An 18,156-nucleotide genomic window follows, 5' to 3' on the forward strand; every position below is an offset into this window, starting at 1 on the left:
GCGGTCGGACCGCGAACAGACCGGCGGTATTAAAAATGGCATTCTGACCGCGGCGGTCACCGCCGAGACCGACCGCCACTTCCCCACTCCGACAGCCACGGCGGTCATGACCGACGGGCTGGAGTCTGCGCACTCCGGTCCGGCGGTCGACCCAAGACCGCCAACGGTATCATGACCCTGCTTACCGCCGCGGTTTCTGGCGTTCGGGAACCGCCATGCGAACCATGGCGGTAGGCACTATCGGGGCCAGGGAATTCCTTCCCTGGCACTGATAGGGGTCTCCCCCACCCCCCACTGCCCCCCCGAGTCCTCCCCCCACACCCTCCACCCCCCTGCCACCCTCCAGAGGTGGTACGAACCCCCTCCCCACCCCCACCCCGACATGCACATACACGCACCCCGACATGCACACACCCCCAACATGCACATATACACACCCCCTACACACACACATACACAACGGGGACACATACCCGCACACATACATGCCGACATGCGCACCCGCCGAACTACACACATTGCCCATAGGCACAGCAGCACTCCCCGCCCGCATGCACGCACTCACACACCCCCTCTACACACTCACACGCACACCCCCATGCACGCACACATCACACAACACCCCCCCACCCCCTCCCCTCACGGACGATCAACTTACCTTGTGCATTGGTCTTCCGGGAGGTGACAGGAGCCATGGGGAGGTGACCGCCAACAGAAGACCGCCAACAGAAGACCGCCACACAGAAATGTGGGTCGTAATTCTGTGGGCGGTGTTCTGCTGGCGTGGCGGTGGAGGTTGACCAGTCTCCACTTTCCCGCCGACCGCCAGTGTGGCTGCTGGCGGTTTTCCGGCGGAACGCTCCCAGCGGTCAGAATGCGCACAGCGGCATACCGCCGCGGTCGGCGGTCTTCACCGCGGCGGTAACTCGGCGGTCTTGCGAAAAGACCGCCAAGGTCAGAATGACCCCCAAAATAAAGTGAATAAAGCTCGTCATAAAGTCAAGTGATTTGTTTATCAACATCTTTATCAACAAGGATAAAAATCAAAATAAGAGGAGGGGGAAATCCACTCTAACTTGATTATATTGAGACAGCAAAGTAAATATAAATTTCCGCTGAACCTTGCTAGGTTACAAATCATGATTGGACACCAGTACAAGTTGACAAAATCTTTTTTTTTAAATCTTTTTTTTAAAAAGGATTATTTTGCTGAAAAGAATCAGCTAAGATGACAGCGTGGTCCACGGTATTTCGTCATTCAAACCCCGTATAGATGTCCCTAGTTTGAAGACCCAGCGCTGCTCAGTTCTAAAAAGAAAGTCCGGGTCATTAGGTCGAACTTGGGGGCTTCCAAAATCACCCACCAAAAATCATCCGGAGTATGTGAAGTATCTATGAAATGCGCACTGAGTTTGGTAGTGACCCTGCGGCATCTAATATTGCTCCTGTGTTCATTGATGCGACTCTTGACTGGTCATGTGGTCATCCCAATATAGCGTAATTCACAGGGGGAAGTAATCATGTAGATGCAATTCTTAGAGTTACAGTTGGTGTGTTTTTTTAAATGCCACCTACCGATAGGGTCTAGGTCAAGTGACGTAGTTCGTCTCGTTAATGTACAGACATTACAATTACCACATGGATGGTGTCCTTCAACTGGAGGGAGGTCCCACAGTGTTTTCTGAGTTGGAGTGTCATGGGAAACGCGTGGACAAGTATGGAATACCATGTCTTTGATATTAGCGGTACGTTTAAAGGCAAATAATGGTTTTGGGAGATCAATTCCGCCACTCCCCAATATCGACCAGCGTTTGTTAATTAATTTTTTGATGTTATTGGACAAGGGAGTGAATGTGGAGACACAAGTTATTCATGTTTGTGGAACCTTTTCTTTAGTGGCCAGTAAACATTCTCTTTGATTATTTTTGTCTCTCTTACGGGCCAAATTTACAATCTTAGTAGGGTAGTGTCGTTCATAAAGTTTGACTTGAAGAGTACTAGCTTGACGTTCAAATTCTAGTGGGGAGCTACAGTTCCGTCTGAGTCGTAGGAACTGTCCACAGGTAAATGATCTCTTAAAGCTTTTGGGTGATGACTCTCATATAACAGAAGGCTATTCCGATCTGTTGGTTTGTGGTATGTACTGGTTGTCAGCTTGCCATTGTCAATGGAGATCATCAAGTCCAAGAAAGGTAGATGAGTGGAAGAAACATTGGCCGTGAATCTCAAGTAAGGATCAAGAGTATTGATCCAGGTTGTGAATTCTTCTGCTGTTGTTAGAGGTCCTTGCCATATGACCAAGATATCGTCTATATAGCGACGCCATAATTTAATGTCATATTGAAAAGGATTGGTCTGTGGCAAAATATATTTCTTTTCAAAGTCATACATATATAAACAGGCTAGACTTGGTGCAAACGTACTGCCCATCGATGTCCCCCTGATCTGGTGGAAAAATTGGTCTTCAAATTGAAAGTAGTTCTGTGTCAGGGCCAAGGAAGCATATTGCATAAGGAAGGCAATAGGTGTAGAGAGAGGAGTGGGATCATTCAGAAGTGCTGATTCCACAACCTGCAAAGTGACTTCTTGGGGGATATTCATATATAGTGCTTCTACATCTAAGGTAATGATACCTTGTATCCCCCCGATGTTACTGATGGATTCGATCAGGTTGAGGACATCTTTAGTGTCCTGTAAATAGGTGGAGGAGTTTCTCACTAGGGGTTGTAGAAAGTGATCACAAAAAATTGACAATGGTTCCAGGACGGAACCTATACCAGATACGATCGGTCGTCCAGGGGGGGTGTAATTCCCTTATGGATCTTCGGTAAGCAGTAGAAATATGGGGTCCTGGGATGAACCGTGTCAAGAAAATCAGCCACCTTAGGGGAGATCCACGAGTTGTTTTTAGCTTCCTCTATGAGACATCTAATTTGAGTCTGTATTCTACTAGTTGAATCGCTAGTAATCTTAACATAGTAGGTGGTATCACTCAAAAGACGTAAACATTCACGTCTATAATCAGCAGCATCCATAATCACAATTGCACCACCTTTGTCAGCCTGTTTGATGACAATATTCTGATCATTTGCTAGATGTTGTAAAGCCTGCTTTTCTTTCTTAGGGATGTTGATATAAGAGTGTTTAGGACTAGTGGTTGCAGTTTGGGTTGGGCCAGGGCTGCCTGGACCCCAGGAGGGCAGGTCTGAGGGGTTGGCAGCAGCAGCAGCTGCAGTGAAACCCCGGGAGAGGTAGTTTGGCAGTACCCGGGTCTGTGCTAGAGACTCGGGGGATCATGGAATTGTCCCCCCAATGCCAGAATGGCATTGGGGTGACAATTCCATGATCTTAGACATGTTACATGGCCATGTTCGGAGTTACCATTGTGACGCTATACATAGGTAGTGACCTATGTATAGTGCACGCGTGAAATGGTGTCCCCGCACTCACAAAGTCCAGGGAATTTGCCCTGAACGATGTGGGGGCACCTTGGCTAGTGCCAGGGTGCCCTCACACTAAGTAACTTTGCACCCAACCTTCACCAGGTAAAGGTTAGACATATAGGTGAATTATAAGTTACTTATGTGCAGTGGTAAATGGCTGTGAAATAACGTGGACGTTATTTCACTCAGTCTGTAGTGGCAGGCCTGTGTAAGAATTGTTAGAGCTCCCTATGGGTGGCAAAAGAAATTCTGCAGCCCATAGGGATCTCCTGGAACCCCAATACCCTGGGTACCTCAGTACCATACACAAGGGAATTATATGGGTGTACCAGTATGCCAATGTGAATTGGTAAATTTAGTCACTAGCCTGTAGTGACAAATTTGGAAAGCAGAGTGAGCATAACCACTGAGGTTCTGGTTAGCAGAGCCTCAGTGAGACAGTTAGGCACCACACAGGGAACACATATAGGGCACATACTTATGAGCACTGGGGCCCTGCCTGGCAGGGTCCCAGTGACACGTAGACTAAAACAACATATATACAGTGAAATATGGGGGTAGCATTCCAGCCAAGATGGTACTTTCCTGCACTATGGTGATAGAAAAACTGGTCCACCCTGAACAACACCTACTTGGTCAGCAGTACTAAGTGACAGACACATCATAACAACACTCTTAGCCACCCCATGGCTGTTGTGAATCTCAAATGGGGGGGGGGTTACTGGTCCAAAGAAAGTTGTGGTAGTGTAGGAGGCTGGACTGGCTTGTAGTGAGTACCAAGGGGTACTTACACCTTGCACCAGGCCCAGTTATCCCTTATCAGTATATAAGGTGTCTAGCAGCTTAGGCTGATAGATAATGGTAGCTTAGCAGAGCAGCTTAGGCTGAACTAGGAGACGAGTGAAGCTCCTACAGTACCACTAGTGTCATATGCACAATATCATAAGAAAACACAATACACAGATATACTAAAAATAAAGGTACTTCATTTTTATGACAATATGCCAAAAGTATCTCAGTGAGTACCCTCAGTATGAGGATAGCAAATATACACAAGATATATGTACACAATACCAAAATATGCAGTAATAGTATTAGAAAACAGTGCAAACAATGTATAGTTACAATAGGATGCAATGGGGACACATAGGGATAGGGGCAACACAAACTATATACTCCAAAAGTGGAATGCGAACCACAAATGAACCCCAAACCTATGTGACCTTATAGAGGGTCGCTGGGACTGTAAGAAAACAGTTAGGGTTAGAAAAATAGCCCACCCCAAGACCCTGAAAAGTGAGTGCAAAGTGCACTAAAGTTCCCCAAAGGACATAGAAGTCGTGATAGGGGAATTCTGCAGGAAAGACACAAACCAGCAATGCAACAACAATGGATTTCCAGTCGAGTGTACCTGTGGAACAAGGGGACCAAGTCCAAAAGTCACACGCAAGTCGGAGATGGGCAGATGCCCAGGAAATGCCAGCTGTGGATGCAAAGAAGCTGCTACTGGACAGTAGAAGCTGAAGGTTCTGCAGGAACGACAAGGGCTAGAGACTTCCCCTTTGGAGGACGGATCCCCCACGCCGTGTAGAGTCGTGCAGAAGTGTTTTCCTGAAGAAAGACCGCCAACAAGCCTTGCTAGCTGCAAATCGTGCGGTTATGGTTTTTGGATGCTGCTGTGGCCCAGGAGGGACCAGGATGTCGCCAATTGCGTCTGGGGACAGAGGGGGTGTCGAGCAAGACAAAGAGCCCTCTCAGAAGCAGACAGCACCCGCAGAAGTGCCGGAACAGGCACTACGAAGTGGAGTGAAACGGTGCTCACCTGAAGTTGCACAAAGGAGTCCCACGCCGCCAGAGGACAACTTAGGAGGTCGTGCAATGCAGGTTAGAGTGCCGTGGACCCAGGCTGGACTGTGCACAAAGGATTTCCGCCGGAAGTGCACGGAGGCCGGAGTAGCTGCAAAAGTCGCGGTTCCCAGCAATGCAGTCTGGCGTGGGGAGGCAAGGACTTACCTCCACCAAACTTGGACTGAAGAGTCACTGGACTGTGGGAGTCACTTGGACAGAGTTGATGGATTCGAGGGACCTCGCTCGTCGTGCTGAGAGGAGACCCAAGGTACCGGTGATGCAGTTCTTTGGTACCTGCGGTTGCAGGGGGACGATTCCGTCGACCCACGGGAGATTTCTTCGGAGCTTCTAGTGCAGAGAGGAGGCAGACTACCCCCACAGCATGCACCACCAGGAAAACAGTCGAGAAGGCGGCAGGATCAGCGTTACAGAGTTGCAGTAGTCGTCTTTGCTACTTTGTTGCAGTTTTGCAGGCTTCCAGCACGGTCAGCAGTCGATTCCTTGGCAGAAGGTGAAGAGAGAGATGCAGAGGAACTCGGATGAGCTCTTGCATTCGTTATCTAAGGAATCCCCAAAGACAGAGACCCTAAATAGCCAGAAAAGAGGGCTTGGCTACCTAGGAGAGAAGATAGGCTAGCAACACCTGAAGGAGCCTATCAGAAGGAGTCTCTGACGTCACCTGCTGGCCCTGGCCACTCAGAGCAGTCCAGTGTGCCAGCAGCACCTCTGTTTCCAAGATGGCAGAGGTCTGGAGCACACTGGAGGAGCTCTGGGCACCTCCCAGGGGAGGTGCAGGTCAGGGGAGTGGTCACTCCCCTTTCCTTTGTCCAGTTTCGCGCCAGAGCAGGGCTGAGGGGTCCCTGAACTGGTGTAGACTGGCTTATGCAGAAATGGGCACCATGTGTGCCCATGAAAGCATTTCCAGATGCTGAGGGAGGCTACTCCTCCCCTGCCTTCACACCATTTTCCAAAGGGAGAGGGTGTAACACCCTCTCTCAGAGGAAGTCCTTTGTTCTGCCATCCTGGGCCAAGCCTGGCTGGACCCCAGGAGGGCAGAAACCTGTCTGAGGGGTTGGCAGCAGCAGCTGCAGTGAAACCCTGGGAATGGCAGTTTGGCAGTGCTAGGGTCTGTGCTAGAGACCCTTGGGATCATGGGATTGCATCAACAATGCCAGGATGGCATAGAGGGGGCGATTCCATGATCTTAGACATGTTACATGGCCATATTGGGAGTTACCATTGTGAAGCTACATATAGGTAGTGACCTATATGTAGTGCACGCGTGTAATGGTGTCCCCACACTCACAAAGTCTGGGGAATTGGCCCTGAACAATGTGGGGGCACCTTGGCTAGTGCCAGGGTGCCCACACACTAAGTAACTTAGCACCCAACCTTTCCCAGGTAAAGGTTAGACATATAGGTGACTTATAAGTTACTTAAGTGCAGTGTAAAATGGCTGTGAAATAACGTGGACATTATTTCACCCAGGCTGCAGTGGCAGGCCTGTGTAAGAATTGTCAGAGCTCCCTATGGGTGGCAAAAGAAATGCTGCAGCCCATAGGGATCTCCTGGAACCCCAATACCCTGGGTACCTCAGTACCATATACTAGGGAATTATAAGGTTGTTCCAGTAAGCCAATGTAAATTGGTAAAATTGGTCACTAGCCTGTTAGTGACAATTTGAAAGAAATGAGAGAGCATAACCACTGAGGTTCTGGATAGCAGAGCCTCAGTGAGACAGTTAGTCATAACACAGGTAACACATTCAGGCACACTTATGAGCACTGGGGCCCTGGCTGGCAGGGTCCCAGCGACACATACAACTAAAACAACATATATACAGTGAAAAATGGGGGTAACATGCCAGGCAAGATGGTACTTTCCTACAGGTAGCCACAGAGTTACCTGTAGACTGTCTACTAGGAAATTATTTGGAGACATCAGCTTGGGCAGAAGTGGAGTTGGAGGCCCATGCAGCAATTTTGGGCATTCCTGGGCATATTTTTGCCTTAACGAGGGCTCAGGCCAAAAGCAAAAAAAGGACAGGGTAACTTGGTTCCTGAAACAATGGACCAAGTGCTCCCTAAAGCTAGGGGTAGCAAGGGTAAATCCCTACCCTCTATCCCTCCCTCTACAGATGATTCCCCTTCTGAGGAAGAGGAATTTCTTCCTTGTGCAGAACCTACACCAGAGGAGCTGGCAGCAGACACTGCTGAGCTTTTGGGTGGAGGGGGGCCTGCCAGGGAAGAGCTGAGTGTGGCAAAGCAAACCTGTCCCACATTAGAGGGTCTCAGATAGCAAGTTGTCAAGCAGCAAAATGGGGATGTCAGTGACAGTCATAGAGTATACTGGGAAGACAACCTCTTGTACACAGAGTCAAGGGAGCCAAAACCTGGAGCAGCCAGGAGATTGGTTATTCCCCTGCAGTACAGAGAGTTTCTTCTCACTTTAGCACATGACATTCCTTGGCTGGGCGTTTCGTCCAGACGAAAACTTGGGAAAGACTTGTCCCCTTGTTTCACTGGCCTCATATGTCAGAGGACACCAAAGATTTTTGCAAGACTTGTGTGACCTGCCAAGCCAGTGGCAAGACTGGTGGCACTCCAAAGGCCCCTCTAATTCCACTTCCAGTGGTTGGGGTGCCCTTTGAAAGGGTAGGGGTTGACATAGTTGCCCCCCTGGACCCTCCTACTGCTTCAGGCAATAGATTTATCTTGGTGGTAGTGGTCCATGCCACAAGATATCCTGAAGCCATACCTTTAAGGACCACTACAGCTCCTGAAGTGCCAAAAGCCCTCCTAGGAATCTTTTCCAGGGTGGGTTTTCCTAAAGAGGTGGTGCCAGACAGAGGTAACAACTTCATGTCTGCATACCTAAAAGCAATGTGGAAGGAGTGTGGTGTTACCTACAAGTTCACCACCCCTTACCATCCACAAACAAACGGTCTGGTTGAGAGGTTTAATAAAACTGTCAAAGGTATGATAATGGGACTCCCTGATAAACTCAGGAGGGGATGGTATGTCCTGTTGCCTTGCCTCCTTTTTGCTTACAGGGAGGTACCCCAGAAAGGAGTGGGCTTCAGCCCCTTTGAACTCCTCTTTGGGCACCCTGTAAGAGGTCCACTTACTCTTGTGAAGGAGGGTTGGGAACAACCTTTAAAAGCTTATAAACAGGACATAGTTGACTATGTACTTGGCCTAAGATCCAGAATGGCTGAGTACATGAAAAAGGCCAGTAAAAACCTTCAGGCCAGCGAGGAGCTGCAAAAGCAACGGCATGATCAGAAGGCTGTCCTGATCCAGTACCAACCAGGACAGAAGGTGTGGGTATTGGAGCCTGTGGCCCCAAGAGCACTCCAGGACAAATGTAGTGGACCCCATCTAATTGTTGAGAAAAAGGGTGAGGTTACCTATTTGGTAGACCTGGGCACTGCCAGGAGTCCCCTTAGGATGATTCCCTGGTACCCTGGGTACCTCAGTACCATATACAAATGAATTATATGGGTGTACCGGTGTGCCAATGAGAATTGGTAAATTTAGTCACTAGCCTGCAGTGACAAATTTAGAAAGCAGAGAGAGCATAAACACTGAGGTTCTGGTTAGCACACAGGGAACACATACAGGGCACATACTATGAGCACTGTGGTCCCGCCTGGCAGGATCCCAGTGATACAAGGGCTAAAACAACATACATACAGTGACAATTGGGGGTAACATGCCAGGCAAGATTGTACTTTCCTAAACAACCCCCCCCCCAAACGAAGGACAATAAGACTAGCCTTGTCCTGATGAGTCTTCATTGTCTAAGTGGAAATATCTGGAGAGTCCATCTGCATTGGAGTGGGTACTCCCAGCTCTATGTTCCACTGTATAGTCCATTCCCTGTAGAGATATGGACCACCTCAGCAATTTAGGGGTTTCTCCTTTAATTTGTTTTAGCCAAAGTAGAAGTTTGTGGTCTGTCTGAACAATAAAGTGAGTACCAAATAGGTATGGTCTCCACTTTTTCAGTGCCCAGACCACAGCAAAGGCCTTCCTCTCTATGGCAGACCAACGCTTTTCTCTAGGGGTCAACCTTCTGCTGATATAAGCAACTGGTTGATCCTGGCCCTCAGAATTCAGTTGTGATAAGACTGTCCCTACCCCTAATTCAGATGCATCATTTTGAACAATGAATTTCTTGGAGTAACATGGGCTTTTTAGAACAGGTGCAGAGCACATGGCCTGTTTGAGCTCCTCAAAAGCTTTCTGACAGCCAGCTGTCCATAACACCTTCTTAGGCATTTCTTGCTTGTGAGATCATTAAGAGGGTCTGCTATGGAGCCATAATTCTTGATGAATCTCCTGTAGTACCCTGTGAGGCCTAAAAAGGTTCTCACCTGGGTCTGAGTTGTCGGGGGAACCCAATCTATGATTGTCTGGATTTTCCCCTGTAGTGGTGCAATCTGTTTTCCACCTACCAGGTGGCCCAGATAAACCACTTTCCCCTGCCCTATCTGGCACTTTGAGGCCTTGATAGTGAGGCCTGCCTTTTGCAGGGCCTCCAAAACTTTCCATAGGTGGACCAGGTGATCATCCCAGGTTGAGCTAAAGACAGCAATATCATCTAAATTTGCTGCAATGAAAGCCTCCAACCCTTGCAGGACTGTATTCACCAACCACTGAAAAGTGGCAGGTGCATTTTTCAAACCAAAGGGCATTACTGTGAATTGGTAGTGCCCTCCTATAGTAGAAAATGCAGTCTTGGGTTTAGCATCTTCTGCCAATATAATCTGCCAATACCCTGCAGTTAGATAAAAAGTGCTAAGATACTTGGCAGAAGCCAGTCTATCAATTAGCTCATCTGCCCCGGGTATAGGGTGAGCATCAGTTTTTGTTACCTGATTGAGCCGTGTGTAATCTACACAAAACCTCATCTTTCTCTTTCCATCTTTGGTGTGAGGTTTTGGTACAAGCACCACTGGGCTAGCCCATGGGCTTTCAGAAGGTTCAATCACCCCTAAATCCAATATTTTCTGCACCTCTTGTTTAATGCAGTCTCTGACGTTGTCAGGCTGCCTATACATTTTACTTTTGACAGGCAGGCTATCTTCAGTGTCAATTGTGTGTTCACACCAGGATGTTGTACCTGGTATCAGTGAAGAGAGGACTGAAAATTGGCTTAGGAGATTGATGCAGTTGTCTTTCTGTTCTGCAGTCAGACAATCTGCTAAAACTACTCCCTCCACTAAGGCATCTGCTTCAGTGGTGGAGAAGAGATCAGGGAGAGGGTCACTCTCTTCTTCCTGTCCCTCATCTGTTGCCATGAGCAGGGTGAGATCAGCCCTGTCATAGTAGGGTTTTAGGCGGTTGACATGAATCACCATAAGGGGAATCCTGGCAGTGCCCAGGTCTACCAAATAGGTAACCTCACCCTTTTCTCGACAATTAGATGGGTCCACTCCATTTGTCTTGGAGTGCTCTTGGGGCCATAGGCTCCAATACCCACACCTTCTGTCCTGGTTTGTACTGGATCAGAACAGCCTTCTGGTCATGCCATTGCTTTTGCATCTCCTGGCTGGCCTGAAGGTTTTTACTGGCCTTTTCATGTACTCAGCCATTCTGGATCTTAGGCCAAGTACAGAATCCACTATGTCCTGTTTATGAGCTTTTAAAGGTTGTTCCCAACCCTCCTTCACAAGAGTGAGTGGACTTCTTACAGGGTGCCCAAAGAGGAGTTCAAAGAGGCGGCAGCCCACTCCTTTCTGGGGTACCTCCCTGTAAGCAAAAAGGAGGCAAGGTAACAGGACATCCCATCTCCTCCTGAGTTTTTCAGGGAGTACCATTATCATTCCTTTGAGAGTTTTGTGAAACCTCTCAACCAGTCCATTTGTCTGTGGATGATAAGGGGTGGTGAACTTATAGGTAACACCACACTCCTTCCACATTGCTTTCAAGTATGCAGACATGAAGTTGCTACCTCTGTCTGATACTACCTCTTTAGGAAAACCCACCCTGGAAAAGATGCCCAGGAATGCCCAGCATTGCTGTATGGGCCTCCAACTCCACTTCTGCCCAAGCTGATGTCTCCAAATCATTCCCTAGTAGACAGTCTACAGGTAAATCTGTGGCTACCACAACTTTTTTTGGACCAGTAAACCCCCCCCAGTTGATATTCACAACAGCCATGGGGTGGCTAAGAATGTACTTATGAGCGTCTGTCACTTGGTACTGCTGACCAAGTAGGTGTTGCTCAGGGTCCACCAGTTTTTCTATCACCATAGTTACACTGGCTCCTGTGTCCCTGTAGGCCTGAACCTCAACACCATTGATTAGGGGAAGTTGCTTGTACTTAACCACATTAAAGGGACAAGAAACCAAGGTGGCAAAATCAATGCCACCATCAGAAAGTAAAACAGCCTCTGTGGTCTCCCTTATAAGACCAACCCCAGCTACATTGCCAATAGTGAGCCCAGCTACACCCTTGGATTGGCTATTAGTAGTAGTTTTCCCACCACCACTGCCATTACTAGGGGCACTAGAATTTGCAGCAGGGGTTGTGGTGGTGGGAGGTTTGGTGTTTTTCTTTGGGCAGCTGGAATCAGTTGCTCAATGGCCTTTGACTTTACACAAATGTTATTAGAAGAGGATTTGGACCCACCACCCCCAGAGGATTTCTGTGGGCCTGATGAAGACTCAGAATGCTTACTTTTGTCCCCACCCTTCTCAGAAGACTTACCACCCTTCTTCTTGCCATCCTTGTCACCCCCTGTATGAACTTTTCTGTTCACCCTTGTTCTGACCCATTTGTCTGCCTTCTTTCCCAATTCTTGGGGAAAGGTCAGATCAGAGTCCACCAGGTATTGGTGCAACAAGTCAGACACACAATTGTTAAGAATATGCTCTCTCAGAATAGGATTGTACAGGCTTTCATAGTCAGATACCTTACTGCCATGCAACCACCCTTCCAAGGCCTTCACTGAACAGTCCACAAAATCTGTCCAGTCTTGGGAAGACTTATTTCTGGTGTCTCTGAACTTAATCCTGTATTGTTCAGTGGTTAAGCCAAATCCATCCAAGAGTGCATCTTTCAAAACTTTGTAGTTATTGGCTTCACTTTCTCTAACAGTAAGGAGCCTATCCCTACCCTTTCCAGTGAAAGATAGCCACAATATAGCAGCCCACTGCCTTTGAGGGACCAACAGTACCATACAGGCCCTCTCAAGTGCAGCAAACCACTTATTAATGTCACCCCCTCCTTGTAAGAGGGGACTACCTTGTGCAGATTCCTGGAATCTTGCTCTCTAACAGGATTGCTATTAGGAATACTGCTGCTACCACCATGGGGAACTAACCCCAACCTCTGTCTTTCCCTCTCAGTGTCTAGGGATTCCCTATCTAAGGCCAGCTGCGGCTGTTTAAGCTTCAGTCTGGTCTCTTCAACCCTCAACTTTTTGAGTTCCCTTTCTAACAAGTTATCCTCAGGGTGGGTGGGTTGGGAATGCTTTGACACAGAGGAAATCTGGGAAGTTACAGAGGGGGACCTGTCCCTAACTGTCTGGACCCTGCTAACCTGGCCTCTAGGGGAAAAGGATGCCCTACTGTGATGGGAACCTTTCTCACTACCAGCATCACTAGGTGCCCTGCTAGGGGGCAGACTCTTTTCAGAACCCTCCCCAGCTTCTTCAGGGGACTCCTCTGAATCAGACTGGGAAGCTTCTCCCTTTTCTAATCTCTCATTTGATGGTCCAGACTGGTTCTGGTCATCTACAACACGCATATTAAAGAGAAACTCTTATGTAGGGTTCTTTCCTATACTTAAACCTCTATCCAGGCAGAGACACCACAAACTTTTATAGTTGAAACTCTCATATGTTGCATTAACAGTTTTGAGAGTGGAATCTACAACAGACATGATAGTATAGGTTTAAGGACAGTGAGAACAGAGAAAACGTTTTTAGAACTTTTGAAAGCACAGAGAAAACAAACTTTTTCTAACTTTTAGAAAACTTTTAGAAGTTTTAAGAAACTTTTCAGAACTTTGTAAAACGTTTTTAGGATAGAAAAGTAAACCTGTTGGGTTAAGTGTATATACACTGAACTGTTTTGTATATGATTCTCTTATGAAAAGTACAAAATGACAAAGTGGTAAAGCAGTTTCAAGTACTTATCCCACCGCTGCACCACCAATGTAGGAGGCTGGCCTGGCTTGTAGTGGGTACCAAAGGTACTTACACCCTGTGCCAGGTCCAGTTATCCCTTATTAGTAGACTAGAGGTGTTTCTAGCAGCTTAGGCTGATAGAAAGTAGCTATGGTAGAGCAGCTTAGGCTGAACTAGGAGACACGCAAAGCTCCTACTATACCACTTATATCATATGCACAATATCATAAGAAAACACAATACACAGTTACTAAAAATTAAGGTACTTTATTTTTATGACAATATGCCACAAGTATCTCAGTGAGTACCCTCAGTAGGAAGGTAAGTAATATACACAAGTTATATGTACACAAAACCAAAACAGGTAAGTAAGAGTCAGAAACGTAATGCAAACAGTGTAGAATTACAATAGGTTGCAATAGGTGAACATAGGTCTAGGGGCAACACAAACCATATACTCCAAAAGTGGAATGCGAATCACGAATGGACCCTAGACCTGTAGGAGCTTGTAGAGGGTTGCTGGGACTGTAAGAAAACAGTCAGGGTGTCCAAGATACCCCACCCCAAGACCCTGAAAAGTAGGAGTAAAGTACACCTATTACCCCAAAAGGACACAATAGTTGTGATAGGGGGATTCTGCAAGAACAACAAACACCAGCAAGGCACTGAAGGTGGATTCCTGGACCTGAGGACCTGCAAAGCAAGGGGACCAAGTCCAGGAGTCGCGATAGTTTCCAGGGGGGCAGGAGCCCAGGAAACCCCAGATGAAGGTGCAAGGAAGCTGCCTCAGGGTAGAAGAAGCTTGGAATTCTGCAAGAACGAAGAGGACTAGGAACTTCTCCTTTGGATGAAAGATGTCCCACATCGCGATGAAGGTTGCAGAAGTATTCCCACAGAGAAATACCGAAAACAAGCCTTGCTAGCTGCAAGGGTCACTGTAGAGGTTTTTGGGTGCTGCTGGGGACCAGGAAGGAACAGGATGTCGTCCCTTGGAGGAGGAGACAGAGGATGCGCTCAGCAACTCAGAGAGCCCCCACAGAAGCAGGCAGCCCCCGCAGAAGAACCTGAACAGACATTTGGAAGATTTGTGAATCGGAGCTGGCTCAGAGTCACAAAGGAGGGTCCCACGACGCCAGAGGCCAACTCAGAGGGTTGAGCACTGCAGGACCGAGTGCTGCGGACCCAGGCTAGCCTGTGCACAAAGGAAATCCTGGAAGAGTACCCAGGAGCCGGAGCAGCTGGAAATCACGCAGTACACAGGTTTGCAGTCTAGCGTGGGGAGGCAAGGACTTACCTCCACCAAACCTGGACTGATGGATCACTGGACTGTGGGAGTCACTTGGATAGAGTTCCTGTGTTCCAGAGACCACGCTCGTCAGGATGAGAGGGGACCCAGAGGACTGGTGATGCAGTCTTTTGGTGCCTGCGTTAGCAGGGGGAAGATTCCGTCGACCCACAGGAGATTTCTTCTTGGCTTCCGTTGCAGGGTGAAGGCAGGTGACCCCCAAAGCGTGCACCACCAGGAAACAGTTGAGAAAGCCGGCAGGATGAGGTGCTACAATGTTGCTGGTAGTCGTCTTGCTACTTCGTTGCGGTTTTGCAGGCGTCCTGGAGCAGTCAGCGGTCGATCCTTGGTAGAAGTCAAAGAGGGAGATGCAGAGGAACTCTGGTGAGCTCTTGCATTCGTTATCTGAAGAATTCCCCAGAGGAGAGACCCTAAAGGGCCAGAAAAGGAGGTTTGGCTACCAAGAAAGGAGGATTGGCTACCAAGAGAGGTAAGAGCCTATCAGAGGGGGTCTCTGACATCACCTGCTGGCACTGGCCATTCAGCGCAGTGCAGTGTGCCCCCAACACCTCTGTTTCCAAGATGGCAGAGGTCTGGGACACACTGGAGGGGCTCTGGGCACCTCCCCTGGGAGGTACTGGTCATGGGAGTGGTCACTCCCCTTTCCTTTGTCTAGTTTCACGCCAGAGCAGGGCTGAGGGATCCCTGAACCGGTGTAGACTGGCTTATGCAGAGATGGGCACCATCTGTGCCCATCAAAGCATTTCCAGAGGCTGGGGAGGAGCAGCCTCCCCAGCCCTTCACACCTATTTCCAAAGGGAGAGGGTGTAACACCCTCTCTCAGAGGAAATCCTTTGTTCTGCCTTCCTGGGCCAGGGCTGCCTGGACCCCAGGAGGGCAGAATCCTGTCTGAGGGGTTGGAAGCAGCAGCATCTGCAGTGGAAACCCGGGAAAGGCAGTTTGCAGCACCCAGGTGTAGGAAAGTACCATCTTGCCTGGCATGTTACCCCCATATTTCACTGTATGTATGTATGTTTTAGCCCTTGTGTCACTGGGATCCTGCCTGAGGTTTTGATTAGCAGAGCCTCAGTGATACAGTTAGGCACTACACAGGCATATACATTAGGGCATAAATTATGAGCACTGGGGTCCTGACCAGCAGGATCCCAGTGAGACAGGCAAAAACACACTGACTTACAGGTAAAAATGGGGGGTAACATGCCAAGGAAGATAGTACTTTCCTACACTCGTGTTGGTGTCTCAGGGGCGATATAATGGGTGAATGTTTTAGTGCGGTGATTCGGACACCAGCACTAAAGTGCGTTAGTTTAACCCCTGGTGTAGACTAGTTTAGTTCACTGTATATGCCTATTACTGTCCCTGTTTTTAATCTGGTCACCCCAACAAAGCGGAAAAATACAGGCCATTACAATTTTCTCTGTAATCTGAGCTGGATGGATCGAAAATGGTGATTTCATTAAAATCTCTCTTCCCGAAACCTCGCGCCCATCACAGTTTGTTAGAATTTGGGGATTTAAAATCTTGAATAGGAGCGCCGCCTTTCACACTGCGCATGCGGATGGTACCAGTAGTGTCATGCGCAGATTTGATTTTTTTGTTTTTGCGTCCTGCGCTTATTCTATTCGTGAAGGGCTTTCCGTTGGTGACGTAGCTGAGTGATAAGCAGCGATTGCGCTGCACTGCTTCCATTACACTGCCTCAAAAACCGCGTGGTCTGCTGAGAGATGTGGAGACACAGCTTCATGGCTCCCACGTGTATTTTGTTCGTGCCCTTTACTTTTATGGTTTGTAAAGGTAAGAGAAGAGCTGCGAAACTTCTGTTACAAAGTATTGAAGGCTGCGTCGTGCGCTCTATTGAAGAAACATCCTTGTGCGCCAGCTCCAAAAGGGCGCTCCTTCTAATATAAATCTTTAAAAAGCCGCGTGGGTCAGGTTTTTGCCTTTAACGCATGGTCCACCTTAGTGCCTTATGTGGAGTTTCATTATGCTGATAACCACGACGGTAGTACAGATCCCAAATAAACTGCCGCGTGCCAATTATGCTGCACCAACTTGAATTTGCACGTAGGGGCACACGATCTTCTGTGTGATTCAATGTGCTTTGAAAATGTGCATTCTTGGTTGGGATTAACAGGTGAGTGCAGGGACCCAACTAGAAACTTCAGGGAATGCTAACACTCCCTGAATAATCAGAACTTGTGACATGGGACTAAGGGCCAGATGTAGCAAAGGTTTTTCCCTATTCTGTGTCTATGGGAAAAAGTGTTCGTACATATGGCCCTAAATGTCTTTTAGGTGGTTTCCATTGTTTTATACTGAATAATATAGGGAGCGTTTTTCTGGCCAATATGTTGCCACTGGTGCATTTTAAAGCATACTCGGACAATAACAGTGGTCTCAATTTAATATCCTTTAGTGGAATTTAAGGATTCTCCATCAAGGAATTTTAGTAGAATGAACGAAGATTGCTACATTTAATCAATCAATCAATCAATCAATCACAATATTTATAAAGCGCGCTATGTACCCGTCAGGGTTTCGAGGCGCTGGGGGGAGGGGGGGGGGGGCGTGCATTTAAATCTACATTTAAATGCACATTGGGTGAGTAGAGGAAGCAGGACGTAAATAGTGCATTTCAAAATGCACTGCGCCAGTCGAAATGGTCTCCAGATAAATTGGGACTTAAAAAAATACAGGATATTTTGGCATATTTCCACAAAGGAGATGTTCAAACTGTGTAGCAAATGGTGCAGTTTAAATGCATTTGTTTTGTCATTGTTCATAGCACATTTCTCAGCACACAATAGAGTTATGTTAGAATACAAAATGATTAGAAGCAGCTGCCACTCTTTCGCTGTTCCTTAGAAGGATGTCTCATTCCCAGGTACTGTAACTCACAAAATAGAGAACCTTTACAGCAGTACTACATGGGTATCCTGAATTCTACCTCCCATCAAGTATTCATTGTTTGATACGCTTGGCTACAATCACTGTCTGAAAATGCATCTATCATCTGGAAATATTTCACTGTTAATAGCACATGGAGTGTAGAAACTGATCATAAAGTTTGATTATCATTGGTTCCTCTAACCACACAAACTAGCTTTAACTAGGAATTCAGTGGGTAAAACTTGTTAGGCCATTTCCTATCGTGGCACTGTCCTGCCAGCTGCTATTTTTGGGGCACACCAATACAGTGGCAGGATCAGTAATTAATCCTAGTTGAATTGTTCTTTGGTTCACACTCATAATTTTCCATCTACTCTATAAGGAATCAGTGAGAGTCTGTTGAGGAACTCGTGGTGGATGAAAGGGTCAACTCTGAATTGACATTTGTGGTGAAAATGTGTTTGATGACACTGCCACTTTATGGCAGTTCATCCTTGAGTTAAAATTATTTTGGTACAACCCCCCACCGC

This window comes from Pleurodeles waltl, chromosome 11 (genome assembly GCF_031143425.1).
Source record: "Pleurodeles waltl isolate 20211129_DDA chromosome 11, aPleWal1.hap1.20221129, whole genome shotgun sequence".
NCBI classification, from domain to species: domain Eukaryota; kingdom Metazoa; phylum Chordata; class Amphibia; order Caudata; family Salamandridae; genus Pleurodeles; species Pleurodeles waltl.